A 20160-nucleotide genomic window follows, 5' to 3' on the forward strand; every position below is an offset into this window, starting at 1 on the left:
ACGCAGGTAACGTAATCGTGAGCCACTGTATTCGGGAGACAGCGAAAATGTAACGAACCAAACGCGTCGTAAGAATCTCTGCAAACCCATGTCAACTCACATTCTTTTCTTCTGAACCGATCTTGTAGTGGCCTCGTGGGTGGGTACAGGCGTACAGCGACTCGCCGCTTCCTTGGTGTACCCCCGACGTTGGCTAAAGGTTTTAGTACTGGGTCTTGATGTGACAGTCGAACAGAGTTGGCTTAGTATTTAGATTAAGGCTGCGCAAGTTGTCTAATTTTTTTTATCCGAAGGGATTGAGTTGAGGCTGCACATATCACAGACATTTGTCATGTTGGATGCTCCATTAGCTGCTTCTTGCGTGTGCACCAGAGCAATTAACGCCACGACCAATGGCGGCCACGCCGTGGCTGCTCTTTCTCTGCCTCACCGCCAGCGGCGTATTCCAAGCTCGTGCCCAGCCCGACAGCAAAGGTACAGTACCTTCAGGCATGCTCAAAGTTTATTCTCATGTTGTCTCAAATGATCACAACGCAATGGATAATTCTACACACCCCGTGATCCATCCATCTCATGGTGTACACTGCAGGATTTATCACCATAGACTGCGGACTGCAGGGCACGGGCTATGTGGACAACACCACCAAACTCTCCGTCTCCGCGGACAACGGTGGCTTCACAGACGACGCTGGAACCTGCCACAACATCTCAGCCGAGTATGTAACTCCGTTGATGGGCAAGAGCTGGTTCAACTTGCGTAGCTTCGCAACCGGCGGGGGGAACTGCTACACGCTCCGGTCGATCGTACCCGGGCTCAAGTACCTCGTCCGGGCCAGGTTCATGTACGGCAACTACGACGGCCTTCATCGGCTGCCCATGTTTGACCTTCACATCGGCGTCAACTTTTGGCGCACCGTGAACATCTCCAGCCCATTCGCGGCGAAGTTCGTGGAGGTCATTGTCGTGGTGCCGGATGACTACGTGCAGGTCTGCATGATCAACACCGGCGCCGGGATGCCCTTCATCTCCGGGCTGGACCTCAGGCCGCTCAAAAAGACAATGTACCCGCACGTGACCGTGGCGCAGGGGCTCGTCCTGTTGGCCAGGTTCAACTTTGGCGGGGACCAAAACACCGGCATCAGGTATGCCAAAGATCATTTTGTGTGTGTGTGTGTGTGTGATAGTACCAAGATCACAAGCTTAATTACCGCTTTTGTTTCCATGACAGTAACCTTACGAAGCTTCTTAGAGAGGAAGAAATGAAGTGGGCGCTTAGAGCAAAAGTGCGGCGCGTTGTACAAGGGGATAACAACACACAATTTTTCCATATGATTGCAAATGGAAAACATAGGAAGAAGAAAATAATCCAGCTTGAACACGATGAGGGTACGATTGTAGGTCATGAGAACCTAAAGCTGTACATCACTAACTATTATAAACAATTGTTTGGGGATTCAGTTGAGAATTTTGTCAGCCTGGATGAGGCAAGAGTAGATGATATCCCTCAACTTTGGAATGACGAGAATGAGATCCTCACAGCTCCTTTTTCTGAGAAGGAGGTATATGAGGCGATTGCCCAAATGAAAAACAATAAAGCACCTGGTCCGGATGGTTTTCCAGCTGAATTCTACAAGAAGTGTTGGGGTATCATTAAAGGAGATTTGATGTCTATGTTTCATGATCTCTTTAATGGGCACTTACAACTTTTCAAATTAAATTTTGGAACTATCACTTTATTGCCAAAGAAGGAGGAAGCAATCCGCATTGAGCAATTTAGACCGATATGTCTACTCAATGTGAGTTTTAAAATTTTCACGAAAGTTGGCACAAACCATCTTACACAGATTGCGCATACGGTGGTTCAGCCAACGCAGACTGCTTTCATGCCAGGGCGACATATCCTAGAAGGGGTGGTTGTCCTACATGAGACCCTTCATGAAATCCACTCGAAGAAACTCGATGGAGTGATTTTCAAGGTGGATTTCGAAAAGGCTTATGGTAAAGTCAAATGGCCTTTTCTGCAACAGGCCTTGCGCATGAAAGGATTTGATGAAGCCTGGAGAAAGCAGGTTGAATCCTTTGTGCAGGGAGGTAGCGTTGGTATTAAAGTGAATGATGATATTGGTCATTACTTTCAGATGCTTAAGGGATTAAGACAAGGTGATTCCATGTCTCCAATTATGTTCAATGTTGTTGTCGACATGTTGACCGTTCTTGTTAATAGGGCGAAACAAGAAGGCCAAGTAGGAGGTCTAATCCCACATTTGGTGGATGGTGGGGTTTCCATCCTACAGTATGCGGATGACACAATTATTTTTATGGAACATGACCTTGCGAAAGCAAGGAACATGAAGTTAGTGCTTTGCTTGTTCGAACAACTATCCGGACTTAAGATTAATTTTAATAAGAGCGAATTGTTCTGCTTTGGACGCGCCAAGGAGGAACAAGAAAGCTATAAACAGTTGTTCGGATGTGAATTAGGTGCGCTTCCCTTTACATATCTAGGGATACCAATTCACCATCACAAACTAACTAACAAAAATGGAAGTGTATTGAGGATCGGTTTGAGAAGAAACTAAGTTGTTGGAAAGGCAAACTTTTATCTTATGGAGAAAGATTAATTCTTATTAACTCGGTTCTGACTAGCATGCCGATGTTCCTCCTTTTTTTCTTTGAAGTACCAGTAGGAATACGGAAAAGATTAGACTTTTACCGATCCAGATTCTTTTGGCAAATGGATGAGAACAAGGCTAAATATAGGCTTGCCAGGTGGGATATAATTTGTAGACTGAAGGACCAGGGTGGCTTGGGTGTTGAGAATTTAGAGGTAAAAAACAGATGCTTGCTGAGCAAATGGTTATATCGTCTTTCGGTAGAGACAGAGGGTGTGTGGCTGCAGTTATTGCGTAACAAATACTTATATGCGAAGTCTTTGGCTCACGTAACGACACAACCCACCGACTCACCGTTTTGTAAAGGACTTATGAGGACGAAAGTTGCTTTCTTTAACAAAGTGGAATTTAGAGTAGGGAATGGGCAAGGAACTAGATTCTGGAAGGATACCTGGTTAGGTGACACTCCATTAGCGTTGTAGTATCCAAGTTTATATAACATGGCACAACGGAAAGATGTTTCGGTTGCTTCAGTGTTACACTCCAGTCCGCTCAATATTCATTTTAGACAGGCACTTATAGGTCCATGTTGGGATACATGGTTGCATCTCGTGCGTAGATTAATGGATATTAATCTGTCGGATGCCAATGACACGATAGTTTGGAAGTTAACGGTGTCAGGAGTCTTCACGATTAAAACTATGTATACGGATTTAATCAATACCGGAGACATCCCAAGGTCGGGCCATATTTGGAGGATTAAAGTGCCGTTGAAAATAGAAGTGTTTATGTGGTTTGTTCACAAAGGTGTCATTTTAACCAAAGATAACCTAGCCAAACGTAATTGGGTAGGGAGTTCCCGTTGTTGCTTTTGTGATCAAAACGAAACAATTGAACATTTGTTTACCAAATGCCCGCTTGCTAGGTTATTCTGAAGAACTATTCATGTGGCTCTTAATGTCAATCCGTCAACTTCAATATCACAATTCTTTCATAACTGGCTGAACAGGGTGAGACCTCAGACAGCAGCACAAATCAGAGTCGGAGCATGTGCGTTGCTTTGGGCTATATGGAATTGTCGGAATGACATGGCTTTTAACAGACAACACATTATTAATTTTTTGCAGGTCATCTTCAGAGCGTCTACATGGATCCGTACGTGGTCCTTGCTGAGCCATACAGACCACAGGACGCACATGGCTATTGGGTGCAACCGATGGGAAACGGTTGCATGGAATACTTACAACTGATATGGATGGCGGTTCAGTAATAGATTAGGTGTGTAGGCAGCTTAAGCTATTTTAGCCGGTTGTGGCTTTTTTGTTTTGGCCGCGTGTGGCATTGGTTTCTTTATGATATTTTGAGAATGCTTGAGGAGACTTTTGGACCTCTTTGATTTTTAATAAAATGGCTGTATGCATCAATGTGATGCAGAGGCCGGGGCTTATGCCTCTTTTTCTAAAAAAAAAACCTTACAGTCTTGCTATATCTCAATCAATACTATATCCGTGAGATCTTACATTGAGATCCGTATAATTTTTTTCCAGTCTTTTCTTTATCTCTTTTGCATGTAATGTCACTTGATTGAGACTTGGTTAAATCTGAATCGACTGAGACCTAGCCACATCAATAATCTTAGTTAATTACTAACCATGAACACAATATCGACCAGGTATCCTGATGATCCACACGATAGAATATGGCTCCCTTGGGTCAACTCTTCGTCGTGGACCGAGTTATCGACGACGAGGAAGGTGAAGTATGAAGCCGACAGCCCCTTCGAGGCGCCGACGGCGGTGATGCAGACCGCGATCAGGCCGCGGAATGCGTCGCACAACATAGAATTCGACTGGGAGCCCCAGCTCCAGCCCAACGACCCGTCCCCAGGATACATCATCATCATGCACTTCTCCGAGTTGCAGCTCCTCCCAAGCAACGCTGTGCGCGAGTTCTACATCAACCTCAATGGCAATTTGTTGAACCGAGATGCCGTCAGGCCACCACACCTGTACGGGGACGCTAGCTACAATACCTTCGCCATCCGGAAGAGCTACTACATCATCTCCATCAACGGCACGGCCAACTCGACGCTCCCACCGATCATCAACGCTCTCGAATTGTTCTCAGTTGTACCCACCACCAAGGCACCAACCTTACCACAAACTCCCAGGACGGTATGTGGAATTGTAGGTTGTAGGCACATAAAATTCGTAGATGGACAAGCACACACCTTTTCTTTTATTTTTTCCCGAAAAGCACACACTTTATGAGCGTGGAGTTTTATAAACAACAGTCACATTTCTAAACCTTGAGATCAACATTTAATCAGCCTGTCTCAAGTTACTCCACTCCAACAATAACCTTCTAACCAGTATAAAACTGCAGAAACATCCTACTAAACCTGAGTGCAACATAAGACACAGAGTAGTATGCAAATTCTGAAAAAACTGAGGCAATTACTAGGAATTGGCAGAATTCCATTGAGAAACTGAATGCTGCTGACTGCAGTGTCTGCCATCACGGCGATCAAGGCAAAGTATCAGGTGGGTAAAAACTGGATGGGCGACCCATGCGGTCCGGGGACTGTCATGGTGTGGGACAGCTTGACATGCAGCTACGCCATCACGGATTACAAGAGTGTGAGTAGTTCATATCTGTACGGCTCTTATGTTAGTGAAAATTATAATTGAAAATTTCAAATGTGAAATTGCAACTATGGAGTGAAACTAATCCACCGTATGTTTGCTCTATGAAGCGACCTGTCCTCCAGAGGTCTGAACGGTGATATATCATCATCTTTTGCCAACCTCAAAGTCGTCCAATACTTGTATGTCTTGAGTTATAAATATATTTTAACATCCGTTGAAGTTTTATACAACAACAATGATAAGGAAATGTTTCATGTCTTGCAGGAATCTATCAAACAAGAACTTGGTAGGCTCAATTCCGGATGTTCTTTCGCAATTAACTTCATTGAAAGTTTTGTAAGTCAGGCAACTTTTTTCAAAGTATAAACATTCCCATGAATTACTTCGAGTCATGCAATAGTTCTAGTATTTTTTTTAACAGAGATTTGTCAGGCAACCAGCTCAATGGATCAATCCCCTCTGGACTAGTCGTAAGGGTCCAAGATGGCTCACTCGATCTAAGGTATTTTTTTCCATTTTAGTTCCCATTCTATACTTTGATATAAAGTTCATAAATTTAATTAACCATTTTCGTTTCATCTTCTGCTCGATATGGCAACAATCGAGACATTTGCACTAATGGCAATTCATGTCAGCCGCCAACTAAAAAAGCTAAAGAGAAGAGCAAGTTAGCAATCTACATTGCCATCCCTACAGTTCTAATGGTGGTCATAGTAGTGGTAGTACTCTTTTGCTTTATAAGACGAAAAGGCCAAGGTGAGGCATTGGCAAGAGCACAACAACTGTCTGACCATTTTACCAATCAGTGATCACTACTAATTCTGGTTGTGCTATTTGTCACCTGTGAAGGATCAATGAACAACTCCGTGAGGCCACGGAACGAGATGATGACCAGCTGCGCGTCGGGAGATGATCTCTATGGGGACAGTTCGCTGCAACTTGAGAGCCGCCGGTTCACTTACGAGGAGCTCAAGATGATAACGAACAACTTCGAGCGAGTACTCGGACGGGGAGGGTTTGGGTACGTCTACGACGGTTTTCTAGAGGATGGCACTCAGGTAGCGGTGAAGCTACGATCTCATTCTTCTAGTCAAGGTGTCAAGGAGTTCCTGCAGAGGTAAAAAAAATGTTTGACTGCAATTCATGGTTCATGACTTCATTGTCAGTATTGAGTGAAGGACTTTCGGAGTGAAATTTAATAAGTTATGACATTTTTCCAGGCTCGGATTTTGACACGGATTCATCACAAAAATCTTGTCACCATGATTGGTTACTGCAAGGATGGGGAGTATTTGGCACTTGTTTATGGGTACATGTCAGAAGGAACCCTCCATGACCATATTGAAGGTATGTAATTTGTATATGAGTATAACTTCATTTTCAAGTGTCTGTTAAGCATTTTAAATGGAAAAAATGTCAAACTATTTGTAGGAAGCAAACTCAAAGGACAATGTTTGTCCTGGAGACAGAGACTCCGAATCGCACTTGAATCTGCACAAGGTACGCACTTCGATATAGTCTGTTGTTATTGAATGTCTAATGTTTCTAGAAACATGAGCACCGGCTGGTATGGGAATCTGCAGGGATAGAGTATTTCCATAAGGGGTGCAACCCGCCTCTGGTTCACAGGGATGTGAAAGCCACCAATATCCTCTTAAATGCGAAGATGGAGGCTAGGATTGCTGACTTCGGCTTGTCCAAGGCCTTGACAATAAACATGTGTCCACTACCACACTCGTTGGCACACCCGGGTATGTCGATCCTGAGGACCAGGCAAGCGACGGCCAAGAGTGATGTCTATAGCTTTGGCGTCGTTCTTTTGGAGATAGTTACAGGCAAGCCGGCTATTCTACGGGAAGTTGCACCTATCAGCATCATCCAATGGGCGCGGCAACACATGTCGCAAGGCAACATTGAAAGTGTGGTTGATGCACGTATGTCTGGCATTTATGATGTCAACAGCGTGTGGAAGGTGGTGGAAATCGCGCTAAAGTGCACTGAATATGCATCGACACAGCGACCCACCATGACCGGTGTAGTGGTGCAGCTGCAAGAATGCATTGATCTTGAGGAGGGCCGCACTCTTGAGGATGCAAATGATGACGCGTATAGTAGCCGTGGTGGTGACAACCTGAACTTGACTTATGATGGTTACTTTGATAATCAGTCTATTGATATAGACCAGAACAACACTGCATTTCAGCCGGAACATAATGTTAAGAGGGTGCTTGCAATGTCAACAGGTCCAATTGCACGTTGATGATTCCCATGTTTGGTAGCCAATCTGGTACAGATTTTACTGACGAGATATTTACACATGTTGCTTGAGGACAAATGTAAACATATCCGGTTTATATGTGGTCACTGGTAGAAAAAGGGTCTGTTGTCCCGGTTCGTAAGGGCCTTTTGTCCCGGTTCTGGAACCGGGACTAAAGGGTCGGTACTAATGCCCTGTCCCTTTACTCTCGGTTCAATCCAGAATCGGGACAGATGGGCCTCCATGTGGCCTGTGCGCGGAGCCCAGGCAGGAGACCCTTTGGTCCCGGTTGGTGCCAACCGGGACCAATAGGCATCCACGCGTCAGCATTTCTATGGCTGGGGTTTTTGTTTTTTTTTGAAAGGGGGGGGGGTTTGGGGGTTTTGGGGGGTTAATTTAGGTGTTTCATATATTGTGTTAGCTAGCTATAATTAATAGAGAGAAGTGTCCTCTCTTATGTCCGTGCTTGATCGACGCTACGTACGTATAGAGATGACTAGACACGCTAGCTAGCTAGTAAGCAGACGAAGGAAACAGAAGATCGTCATGAACATATATGCATACAGAGAGAAGCGATATCGACCACCTCTCCTTCTCCGAGAGATTGGTCGAACAACAAGTTCTCGTATATCTATCCGACACTACCGGCTACATATATACAATAATTATCTCTTACAAATATAATCATACGGACTCAGGGTCCACATAGTATTCTCCGTCTTCAGCGATCATGTGGTCAAGAAAGAATGCCGCCAATTCCTCTTGAATTGCTCGCATGCGAGCTGGTGCTAGGAGTTCATCCCGCTTCCGAAACATCTAATTTAAAGAAGGGGGTCAATGTATATATATATATATATATATATATATATATATATATATATATATATATATATATATATATATGAATGAATGAAACTCAACACAAATGATGGTAATAAAATAAAATTGTGAATGTTGTTATTTACGTACTTCATATTGTTCGTCAGTGTAGCCCCGCTCACAGGTCGTGTGGCGGATGGACTCGCAAACGTAGTATCCACAGAAATCATTCTCTTGTTCCTGCCACAACCACTTTACAAGAAATAGAGGTCAATCAAACTGATAAGCAAGAATGCCAAATGGTATTGATGAAACTAGCGCTTGAATCACTAGTAGATGCGCGGAACATGCTACTATAGTACTTACTTTCGGGTCTCTAAATTGCAGCTCCTTCGGCAGTCCCGGAGCTTTTCTGGTGAATTTTCTCCAAACCCTGCCGGACAAAGAAACAATTACTTGATATATCAAGAAATGAACAAAGTTGCTGATATGGTGGATAATGATCGATTTAACTTACTTCTCGAGTATTTGAGTCATGTCTGCATAGTCCTGGGGATCTTTTCGTCTTGAGTCTAAGACGGTTACTAGTCCCTGCTCAAGCTTAATCTCTAGGAGAATATAATGGAAACTGCACACGCATGCATAACTCATCAATTACATTACTATAACCTTGACTAATATATAAGGGAAACCGAATACGCACAAGACAGTAACACTCACTTGAAGTTGTAAGGAAAGAGTATTATATCTTTGTTTTCATTTATTACCAACGATCGTAGCAAGTTGGCCTCGGTAGCTGCGGCATGAAATTTAACCTGAGTTGCATCTATGAGATATGTGTTAATGAACCCAATATCACCGACTTGTCTTTTCTTCAATTCGGCGATCTTCAATCTGCATAATATAGTGAGGATGATTATAAATACATGCAATGAAAGAGCTGAGCTATATAGAGAGACTTAATGACAGAAGTAGTACTACTTACAGACAGTAGCAGGCGACCGTTGTTTTATCGAGGGCCAATTGATTGAAAAACTGAAAGAACTCCTCAAATGGAACATGCAACAGTTCAATTCCAACGAGGTCATGCTCCTTTTTAACTTTCACATACAAAGTACTCCTCCCCCAGAGTCTCTGCAGATTTTCAAGTACCAATCATGCAATCTTCGCATCACCGTTGATAGAGATCTTTCATCTTTGACGAGAGGCTTCCCGTACTCGTATCTTTGTATCTGCATCTCCATGGGTTCATAATGTACATCGTCGGGCAGGTAATCGGCAAGATTGCTATAACCGGGCACCATCCTCGGATCATTAGCGACATTGTCGCTAGGCACCTTGAGCGGGGGGCACGATTGCTTCGCTTGTTCGCCGAGCTGGGCAATTTGTTTCCCAGCTCGTCGTTCTTTCAGCCTTTGATCACTGACAGTACTTCCCGACCGCTCCGCTTCGGCAAATTCCTTTCCAATAATGTGCTCATTGTTTCCTTTTGGCGGAGACTTGGGTGGTTTTGTCAGGGCAGCCAGAGTGCGCTTCGCTTTCACCGGATCTACCTTCTCCTCCGAAAGTGGATGTCTCTTTGCTTTCAACCCTTGAAACCAGTCATCCACTTCAGTTCGTGCGATCTCGGTGTTCTCCTCCGGGGTCCTCTCGTATGGCAACTTCTCTGGAGTCTTCAGAGAAGGACCGAATCTGTATGTCCTCCCGCCTCTGGCTGTACTGCTAGACTTGCCGGAGGAGGAGGCGGTGGAGGAGGCGGAGTGCCCTGACTTGCCGGAGGAGGAGGAGGCGGAGGCGTCCAGTTCGGAAGGTTGATGAGCTCCTTCCGCCATAGGCATGGAGTCTTCAGAGCAGACCCCAGCCTAGTCTCCCCTTCACCGGTAGGGTGGTCAAGCTGGAGGTCCTCAAATCCCTCCGTTATTTCATCCACCATCACCCTAGCATATCCTTCTGGAATCGGCCGACAGTAAAAAGTTGCGCCGGGTTCAGTAGGATAAATAGAGCCAACAGCCGCCTTGACCTTCAAATTCATCCATTGCGTCATAAGGTGGCAATTTTGAGACTCTGTGATAGCATCCACGGGATAGCTGGCAGGAGCCGTCAAGGCATGCTCCGGCTGAAGTAGCTTGGTGGAAGCTTCGGTAGTACGTTTGCTGCGATTTGCTTCTCGTTCCTCTATTGCTTGTACCCTTGCTTGCAGCGCCTGCATTTGGGTCTACTGCACTTTTTTCCTCCTCTCATGGGATTTGTAACCGCCTGCGTCCGGAAACCCAACCTTCCACGGAATGGAGCGTGGCGTGCCTCATGTCCGTCCAGGGTGCTCAGGATTCCCGAGGGCCATTGTGAGCTCGTCGTTCTCTTTGTCTGGAAAGAACGTCCCTTGCTGCGCTGCTTCGATATAGTGCTGAAGCTTCCTGACTGGTATGTCCATTTGATCGTTCGTCCAAATGCACTTCCCTGTTACAGGGTCCAAGGTTCCGCCAGCCCCGAAGAACCAAGTCCGGCAACGGTCTGGCCAGTTAATTTTCTCTGGTTCGATCCCTTTATCAACCAGATCATTCTCAGTCTTGGCCCACTTAGGCCGGGCTATGAGGTAGCCACCTGACCCCGTGCAATGGTGATGCTTCTTCTTCGCAGCATTTTGCTTATTTGTCGCTGACATCTTATTACTCTTTTCCGATGTCTTGTGGGCCACAAATGCGGGCCAGTGATCTCTGATCTTCTCATATCTGCCCTTGAATTCTGGTGTCTCATTATTTTCGACAAACTTATTCAGCTCTTTCTTCCACCTCCTAAATAGTTCTGCCATCCTCTTAAGAGCAAAGGACTTGATTAATTGCTCTTTAACTGGCTTCTCTGGATTATCCTCTGGCGGTAGGGTGAAATTTGACTTCAGCTCAGTCCAAAGATCATTTTTCTGCATATCATTGACATAAGACACCTCAGGGTCTTCTGTAGCCGGCTTAAACCATTGCTGGATGCTGATCGGGATCTTGTCCCTAACCAAAACCCCGCACTGAGCAACAAATGCGCTCTTTGTTCGGAGGGGTTCAATCGGTTGGCCGTCGGGCGCGATTGCTATGATCTCAAACTTTTCATTCGAGCTCAACTTTTTCTTCGGGCCTCGTCTCTTTTACCGAAGTTGTGCTCGATCCGAAGGGCTAGAAAAAAGAACAAAGACTTAATTAATATGTGTACATACCAAAACAATGAATGCATTAATTAGCTAGTCAGCAGAAGCTTAACTAATATATATACCTGGCCGGACTCGGTTCGGTCACCGGAGACGTCATCACGGTCTCCTTCTTGCACCGGCATTGGGTCACCGGAGCCGTCCTCACGGTCTCCTTCTTGCACCGGCATTAGGTCACCGGAGCCATCATAATCATAGCCAGCTGCTTCCAGACCATCGGTGTCGTTGAGAAACAACGAGTAGATGGCATCACTTCCTCGTGCGATTATGTCCCCCAACAACTCTTCTTGTACTTCGTCTCGGGCGGTGTCCATAGTTTCTACAAATATTGACAACATGGAAAATTATTATTCAAACATGACAGATGGATATATTAGTGACAAAAACGTAGAACTAATATTAATTAGTGGCCTCGACGCTGCTTCTCTAGGGTTTGGGGTGGCCTCGACACTGCTTCTCTAGGGTTTGGGGTGGCCTCGACAACGCTTCAAGGATAAAAAAAGAAGAGGAAGAAGAAAAAAAAAGAGGAGAAGAAAGAATATAGGAGTAAGAACTCCTCTATTCTTTCTTCTCCTCTTTTTTTTCTTCTTCTTCCTCTTTTTTTATAGGGAACGAGGGTCACCGAGCGATAGAGGAAACCCTAAATAGCAAGTATCGTGGGTGTGAGATACATGTGGCCGTCGGTGTCGGACACTATATCCACGTCCCACAAGTGACGTGGGCGTCGAAGCCTGCGCCACTTGTGGGACGTGGATGTAGTGTCCGACACCGACGGCCACATGTATCTCACACCGACGATACTTTCTATTTAGGGTTTCCTCTACCGTTCGGCGACCCTGAAGCCCACGTCACTTGGGGGACGTGTATGTAGTGGCCGACACCGACGGCCACATGTATCTCACACCCACGATACTTGCTATTTAGGGTTTCCTCTACCGTTCGGCCACCCTCGACGACCCTCGTTCCCGATAAAAAAAAGAGGAAGAAGAAGAAAAAAAAGAGGAGAAGAAAGAATAGAGGAGAAGAACTCCTCTATTCTTTCTTCTCCTCTTTTTTTCTTCTTCCTCTTCTTTTTTTATCCTCTTCTTTTTTTATCCTCTTCTTCCTCTCATGTTCGAGAGGATCGCCGAGGGGTCGGGAGGTTGCCTAGTGTCAAAGGATTCAACAAAACCATGTCTTCATCATTAGGCGAAAGTAACAGGTGCATGATGGTACGAAGCTCTCCAAAGTTATTTTGGAACGGAGTCCCAGATAAGATAATTCACTTTTTGGTACAAAGTTCAGCAAGAACCTTCCAAATATCATAGTTGGAAGGCCTTTGCTGAAATTCATACAAAAAGGCAAATTATCCTATCCGGGACACCATTCCAAAATAACTTTGGAGGACTTCGTCATGCCCTGGTTACTTCCTGCTAATGACAAAGCCATGGATTTCTTCAATACTTTGACACTAGGAAACCTCTTAAGACCCCTCGGCGATCCTCGACCCCTCAAACCCTCGACGACCCTAGAACCCTCGACCCCTAGACGACCCTGGAACCCTCGACCCTCGATCCCTCGACCCTATAGAACCCTCGAAGAAAGGAATAGCTAGAAGAGAAGATCGAAGAAAAAAAGAAGAAAAAAAAGAGGAGAAGACGAAAGGAATAGTGGAGAAGAAGAGAAAATAGAATATTCTATTTTCTCTTCTTCTCCACTATTCCTTTCTTCTTCTCCTCTTCTTTTTCTTCTTTTTTCTTCTTCTTATTTATTTCTCCTTTTCTTCCTCTCCTCTTGTTCTTTCTTTCCTCTTCTTATTTTCTTCTTTCCTATCCTTCTTTTCCTTCCTTTCTTAATATCACTTAACAAATGCACTAACCTAAAATGCAAGAAACATAAAATGCAACAAACATAAAATGCACTAAATCGATCAACTAACCTAAAATCAGTGATAAAATGCACTAACCTAAAATCAATATCTACTAACAACTTAAAAAAATTAATACATATATGAAAAAATGGATATATGAAAAAAAACATCATCATATCATCAACAGAAAAAATAGTATTTTTTCTAAAAATCTATCTTTTCAGCACATACATATACTCATACATATACATATAATCTGCAGAAAAAAACATATATGTGTTTGCAAAAAAAGGGGGAAGAGGGGGGCGGTGCCTGCCCAGACCACAGCGAGGCAGAGGCGACGGTGGTGCGGGGCAGCTGGGGCGCGGCGAGGCAGAGGCGACGGTGAGGCAGAGGCGGGGCGGCGACGGCGTCGGGGCGCGACGCGGGGAGGCGACGGCGTCGGGGCGGCGCGGAGAGACCGCGACGGCGCGGGGTGGCACGCGGCGACGGCGTCGGGGCGAGGCGGGGTGGCGATGGCGTTGGGGCGGCGCGGGACGGCGTCGGAGGCAGGGCGACGACGGCGACGACGAGGCGCAGAGGGGCAGCCTGGCGGCGTCATCGGGGCGCGATGGAAGAACTGAACGAAATTTTTCACAACTCTTGCTTATATAGACGGTGCATTGGTCACGGTTCGTGGCACCAACCGTGACCAATGCCCCCCTTTAGTCCCGGTTGGTGCCACTAACCGGGACCAAAGGCCTTGGTCCCGGTTGGTGGCACCAACCGGGACTAAAGGGGGGCATTGGTCCCTTTGGTCCCGGTTGGTGGCACCAACCGGGACTAAAGGGGGGCATTGGTCATGGTTGGTGCCACGAACCGTGACCAATGCCCCCCTTTAGTCCCGGTTGGTGCCACCAACCGGGACCAAAGGCCTTGTGCTGCCCCGCGCACAAATGTTTAGTCCCACCTCGCTAGTTGAGAGGGAGTCGCACCTGTTTATAAGGTGCGGTGCGCCTTCCCTCTCGAGCTCCTCTCTAAAGCAGGCTTTCGAGCCTAACCGTGCAATGTGTGCCTGTGGGCCTACTGGGCCTCCAGCGGGCTTGAATCCTGGCCCATGGTAGTGTTTCTAGTCGTATTCAGGTCGTGGGTGCCCAGTAGGTGGCACTTTTTTTGTTTTTTTTGTTTCTACTTACAACAAAATACTTATTGTTGCTATATTTAATTTTTCTTACAGTTTTTTGTTTTGTTTTCTGCATTATTTATTTTCTTTTGTTTTTTGCTTTATTTTTTAATTCTTTTTGCTTTTAGTTTTAGAAAAATTATAAACTTTCCGTCAGTGCCATTAGTTTTCAAATTTGAAAACACTTTTTTGTTTTTTTGTTTTCTTTGTTGCTTTATTTATTTTATTTTGTTTCTACTTACAACAAAATACTTATTGTTGCTATTTTCATTTTTTTCAATTTTTTTGTTTTGTTTTCTGTATTATTTATTTTCTTTTGTTTTTTTGCTTTATTTTTTAGTTCTTTTTGCTTTTAGGTCAGCAAAATTATAAACTTTTTGTTGCTTTATTTATTTTATTTTGTTTCTACTTACAACAAAATACTTATTGTTGCTATTTTTTCTAGTTTTTTTGTTTTGTTTTCTGCATTATTTATTTTCTTTTGTTTTTTGCTTTAATTTTTAATTCTGTTTGCTTTTAGGTTAGCAAAATTATAAACTTTATGTTAGTGCCATTAGTTTTAGAAAAATTATAAACTTTCTGTTAGTGCCATTAGTTTTCAAATTTGAATAGTAAAAATTTGAATTCTTTGAAAATTGTTTGAATCACAAGTTTGTGATTAACTTACTAAAAAATGAGAATAGATGCGCTTATAGAGAAAATTCAACCTAAATTCCTAGTAGATTTCTATGAATTTCAGAGAAATTCACTATGAATTTAGGTTAAACTTTTCTCTATTAGGGCATCTATTTTCACTTTGAGAGGAGCTCAACAAGGCAGAGAGGGAAGGGCTTATAAACCGGTGTGAGCCCCCTTCGGTTGGCGAGGTGGGACTAAACTCTGCCCGCAACGAGGACCAACCCTTTAGTCCCGGTTTGTGGCACAAACCGGGACTAATGGCATGGGCCAGGGGCGAGGAGCAAAATTATAAACTTTCTATTAGTGCCATTAGTTTTAGAAAGTTGAAAGTTGAAAGTTGGCATAGGCCAGGGACTAATGGTCATGGTATTACGAGGGCCGAACCATAAGACATGAAAGCATTTCAAATGAACTCTGAAAAAGTTGAAAGTTGGCATGGTATCATAATTTCACCCACATAGCATGTGCATGTACAAAACGGACAATGGTAGCATGTTCGTGTGTTACAAAGTTGGCATGGTATCATCATAACAGTTGTGGGAGAAAGTCTTCACTTTTTCTTCGCTTGTGTCATTTTCTTATTGCGCCGTAACCATGGATAATCTTCATTGTTTATCAGGATGCTTGGGTCAGCCTTGACATTGAAGGGAGGAATTTCATGAAACTTTTCATAATCTTCAGACATGTCTGTCTTGCCGTCCACTCCCAGGATGTCCCTTTTTCCTGAAAGAACTATGTGGCGCTTTGGCTCATCGTATGATGTATTTGCTTCCTTATCTTTTCTTTGTCTCGGTTTGGTAGACATGTCCTTCACATAGATAACCTGTGCCACATCATTGGCTAGGACGAACGGTTCGTCAGTGTATCCAAGATTTTTTAGATCCACTGTTGTCATTCCGTACTGTGGGTCTACCTGTACCCCGCCGCCTAACAGATTGACCCATTTGCACTTAAACAAAGGGACCTTAAAATCAGGTCCGTAGTCAAGTTCCCATATGTCCACTATGTAAAATGTGTCCTTTCTGCTCTCGGTTGCTGCATCAAAGCGAACACCGCTGTTTTGGTTGGTGCTCTTTTGATCTTGGGCGATCGTGTAAAATGTATTCCCATTTATCTCGTATCCTTTGTAAGTCAATACAGTCAAAGATGGTCCCCTGGACAACAAGTACAACTCATCACAAACAGTGTTGTCACCTCTGAGACGTGTTTCCAACCAACTGCTGAAAGTCCTGACGTGTTCACATGTAATCCAGTCGTCGCACTGCTCCGGGTGTTTAGAGCGCAGAGTGTTCTTGTGTTCATCGACATACGGGGTCACCAAGGTAGAGTTCTGTAGAACTGTGTAGTTTGCTTGAGACCAAGAATATTCGTCCCTGCATATTATTGGGTCTCTTCCAAGAGTGTCTTTTCCAGTCAGTCTCCCCTCATACCGCGATTTAGGGAGACCTATCTTCTTAAGGCCAGGAATGAAGTCAACACAAAACCCGATAACATCCTCTGTTTGATGGCCCATGGAGATGCTTCCTTCTGGCCTAGCACGGTTACAGACATATTTCTTTAGGACTCCCATGAACCTCTCAAAGGGGAACATATTGTGTAGAAATACGGGCCCTAGGATGACAATCTCGTCGACTAGATGAACTAGGACGTGCGTCATGATATTGAAGAAGGATGGTGGGAACACCATCTCGAAACTGACAAGACATTGCGCCACATCACTCCTTAGCCTTGGTACGATTTCTAGATCGATCACCTTCTGAGAGATTGCATTGTGGAATGCACATAGCTTCACAATGGCTAATCGGACGTTTTTCGGTAGAAGCCCCCTCAATGCAACCGGAAGCAGTTTCGTCATAATCACGTGGCAGTCATGAGACTTTAGGTTCTGAAACTTTTTCTCTGGTATATTTATTATTCCCTTTATATTCGACGAGAAGCCAGTCGTGACCTTCATACTGAGCAGGCATTCAAAGAAGATTTCTTTCTCTTCTTTCGTAAGAGCGTAGCTGGCAGGACTTTTATACTGCTTCGGAGGCATGCCGTCTTTTTCGTGCAAACGTTGCAGGTCCTCCCGTGCCTCAGGTGTATCTTTTGTCTTCCCATACACGCCCAAGAAGCCTAGCAGGTTCACGCAAAGGTTCTTCGTCACGTGCATCACGTCGATTGAGGAGCGGACCTCTAGGCCTTTCCAGTAGGGTAGGTCCCAAAATATAGATTTCTTCTTCCACATGGGTGTGTGTCCCTCAGCGTCATTCGGAACAGCTAGTCCACCGGGACCCTTTCTAAAGATTACGTAGTGTAAATCATTGACCATAGCAAGCACGTGATCACCAATGCGCATGGCAGGCTTCTTCCGGTGATCTGCCTCGCCGTTGAAATGCTTGCCTTTCTTTCGACATTGATGTTTGGTCAGAAGAAATCAACAATGGCCCAGGTACACATTCTTTCTGCATTTGTCCAGGTATATACTTTCAGTGTCATCTAAACAGTGCGTGCATGCGTGGTATCCTTTGTTTGTCTGTCCTGAAAGGTTACTGAGAGCGGGCCAATCGTTGATGGTCACGAACAGCAACGCCTTAAGGTTAAATTCCTCCTGTCTGTGCTCATCCCACGTACGTACACCATTTCCATTCCACAGCTGTAAAAGTTTTTCAACTAATGGCCTTAGGTACACATCAATTTCGTTGCCGGGTTGCTTAGGGCCTTGGATGAGAACTGGCATCATAATGAACTTCCGCTTCATGCACATCCAAGGAGGAAGGTTATACATACATAGAGTCACGGGCCAGGTGCTGTGATTGCTGCTCTGCTCCCCGAAAGGATTAATGCCATCCGCGCTTAAAGCAAACCATACATTCCTTGGGTCCTTTGCAAACTCATCCCAGTACTTTCTCTCGATTTTTCTCCACTTCGACCCATCAGCGGGTGCTCTCAACTTCCCATCTTTCTTTCGGTTCTCACTGTGCCATCGCATCAACTTGGCATGCTCTTCGTTTTTGAACAGACGTTTCAACCGTGGTATTATAGGAGCATACCACATCACCTTCGCAGGAACCCTCTTCCTGGGGGGCTCGCCGTCAACATCACCAGGGTCATCTCGTCTGATCTTATACCGCAATGCACCGCATACCGGGCATGTGTTCAGATCCTTGTATGCACCGCGGTAGAGGATGCAGTCATTAGGGCATGCATGTATCTTCTCCACCTCCAATCCTAGAGGGCATACGACCTTCTTTGCTGCGTATGTACTGTCGGACAATTCGTTATCCTTTGGAAGCTTCTTCTTCAATATTTTCAGTAGCTTCTCAAATACTTTGTCAGCCACAGCATTCTCTGCCTTCCACTGCAGCAATTCTAGTACGGTACCGAGCTTTGTGTTTCCATCTTCGCAATTGGGGTATAACCCTTTTTTGTGATCCTCTAACATGCGATCGAACTTCAGCTTCTCCTTTTGACTTTCGCATTGCGTCCTTGCATTGACAATGACCCGGCGGAGATCATCATCATCGGGCACATCGTCTGGTTCCTCTTGATCTTCAGCAGCTTCACCCGTTGCAGCATCATTGGGCACATCATCTGGTTCCTCTTGATCTTCACCAGCTCCCCCCGTTGCAGCATCACCGTATTCAGGGGGCACATAGTTGTCATCGTACTCTTCTTCTTCGCCGTCTTCCATCATAACCCCTATTTCTCCGTGCCTCGTCCAAATATTATAGTGTGGCATGAAACCCTTGTAAAGCAGGTGGGAGTGAAGGATTTTCCGGTTAGAGTAAGACCTCGTATTCCCACATTCAGTGCATGGACAACACATAAAACCATTCTTCTTGTTTGCCTCAGCCGCATCGAGAAACTCATGCACGCCCTTAATGTACTCGCGGGTGTGTCTGTCGTACATCCATTGCCGGTTCATCTGCGTGCATTATATATAATTAAGTGTCCAAATTAATAGAAGTTCATCATCACATTAAAACCAAAGTGCATACATAGTTCTCATCTAACAACATATAGCTTTCCAGAGCATCTAATTAATTAAACCATACATTGAAACTATGTAAAACATTTCAATGCGAAAACAAATGCGATCATAATCGCAACCAAGGTAACAATTGATCCAATGGCATAATGATACCAAGCCTTGGTATGAATGACATATTTTCTAATCTTCAAGCGCATTGCATCCATCTTGATCTTGTGATCATCGACGACATCAGCAACATGCAACTCCAATATCATCTTCTCCTCCTCAATTTTTTTTATTTTTTCCTTCAACAAATTGTTTTCTTCTTCAACTAAATTTAACCTCTCGACAATAGGGTCGGTTGGCATTTCCGATTCACATACATCCTACATAAATAAAATATATGTCACGTTGGTCAGCATAATTTTCATAAACAATAAATGAACCAATAGTTATAAAGATAATATATATACCACATCCGATTCATAGACAGGACGAGGGCCGACGGGGGCAGATACCAAAACCATCGCACTATATAAGATGCAATAATAAAAGTAAGAAAATAATACAAGTATTTATGTAAACATACAAGTAAGAATATTTTTCCTTTCAGAAAGAAGATAAGAACAAGAGGCTCACCACGGTGGTGCCGGCGATGAGCTCGCGCGGGTGATCGACGGCGGTGAAGACGGGGACGGGGCGTGACGGACCGCTAAACCTAGACAAATATTATGGAAAATGGAGCTTGGAGGTCGAGCTTGGAGAGGAGAAAGCTTAAGTAGTGTGGCTCGGGCATTCCATCGAACACCTTGTGTGCATAGGAGGTGAGCTAGAGCACCACCAAGCCCTCTCCCCCTCGGCCAGAGAAAAACAAAGCACTGGGGTACTCTGCTCGCGAGCGAGGGGTATATATAGGCACCTCATTGGTCCCGGTTGGTGACTTGAGCCGGGACTAAAGGGGAGCCTTTGGTCCCGGTTCAAGCC

At 44.7% G+C, this 20160-nt stretch overlaps 1 pseudogene; it reads left to right on the forward strand.

Moving 5' to 3' along the window:
• Positions 1-365: 365 nt before the first annotated feature.
• LOC125525521 (putative leucine-rich repeat receptor-like protein kinase At2g19210) lies at positions 366-7520 on the forward strand (annotated as a pseudogene).
• Positions 7521-20160: the final 12640 nt, after the last annotated feature.

Source organism: Triticum urartu, chromosome 1A (assembly GCF_056163025.1).
Source record: "Triticum urartu cultivar PI428250 chromosome 1A, HENAU_Tu73, whole genome shotgun sequence".
Classification (NCBI taxonomy): domain Eukaryota; kingdom Viridiplantae; phylum Streptophyta; class Magnoliopsida; order Poales; family Poaceae; genus Triticum; species Triticum urartu.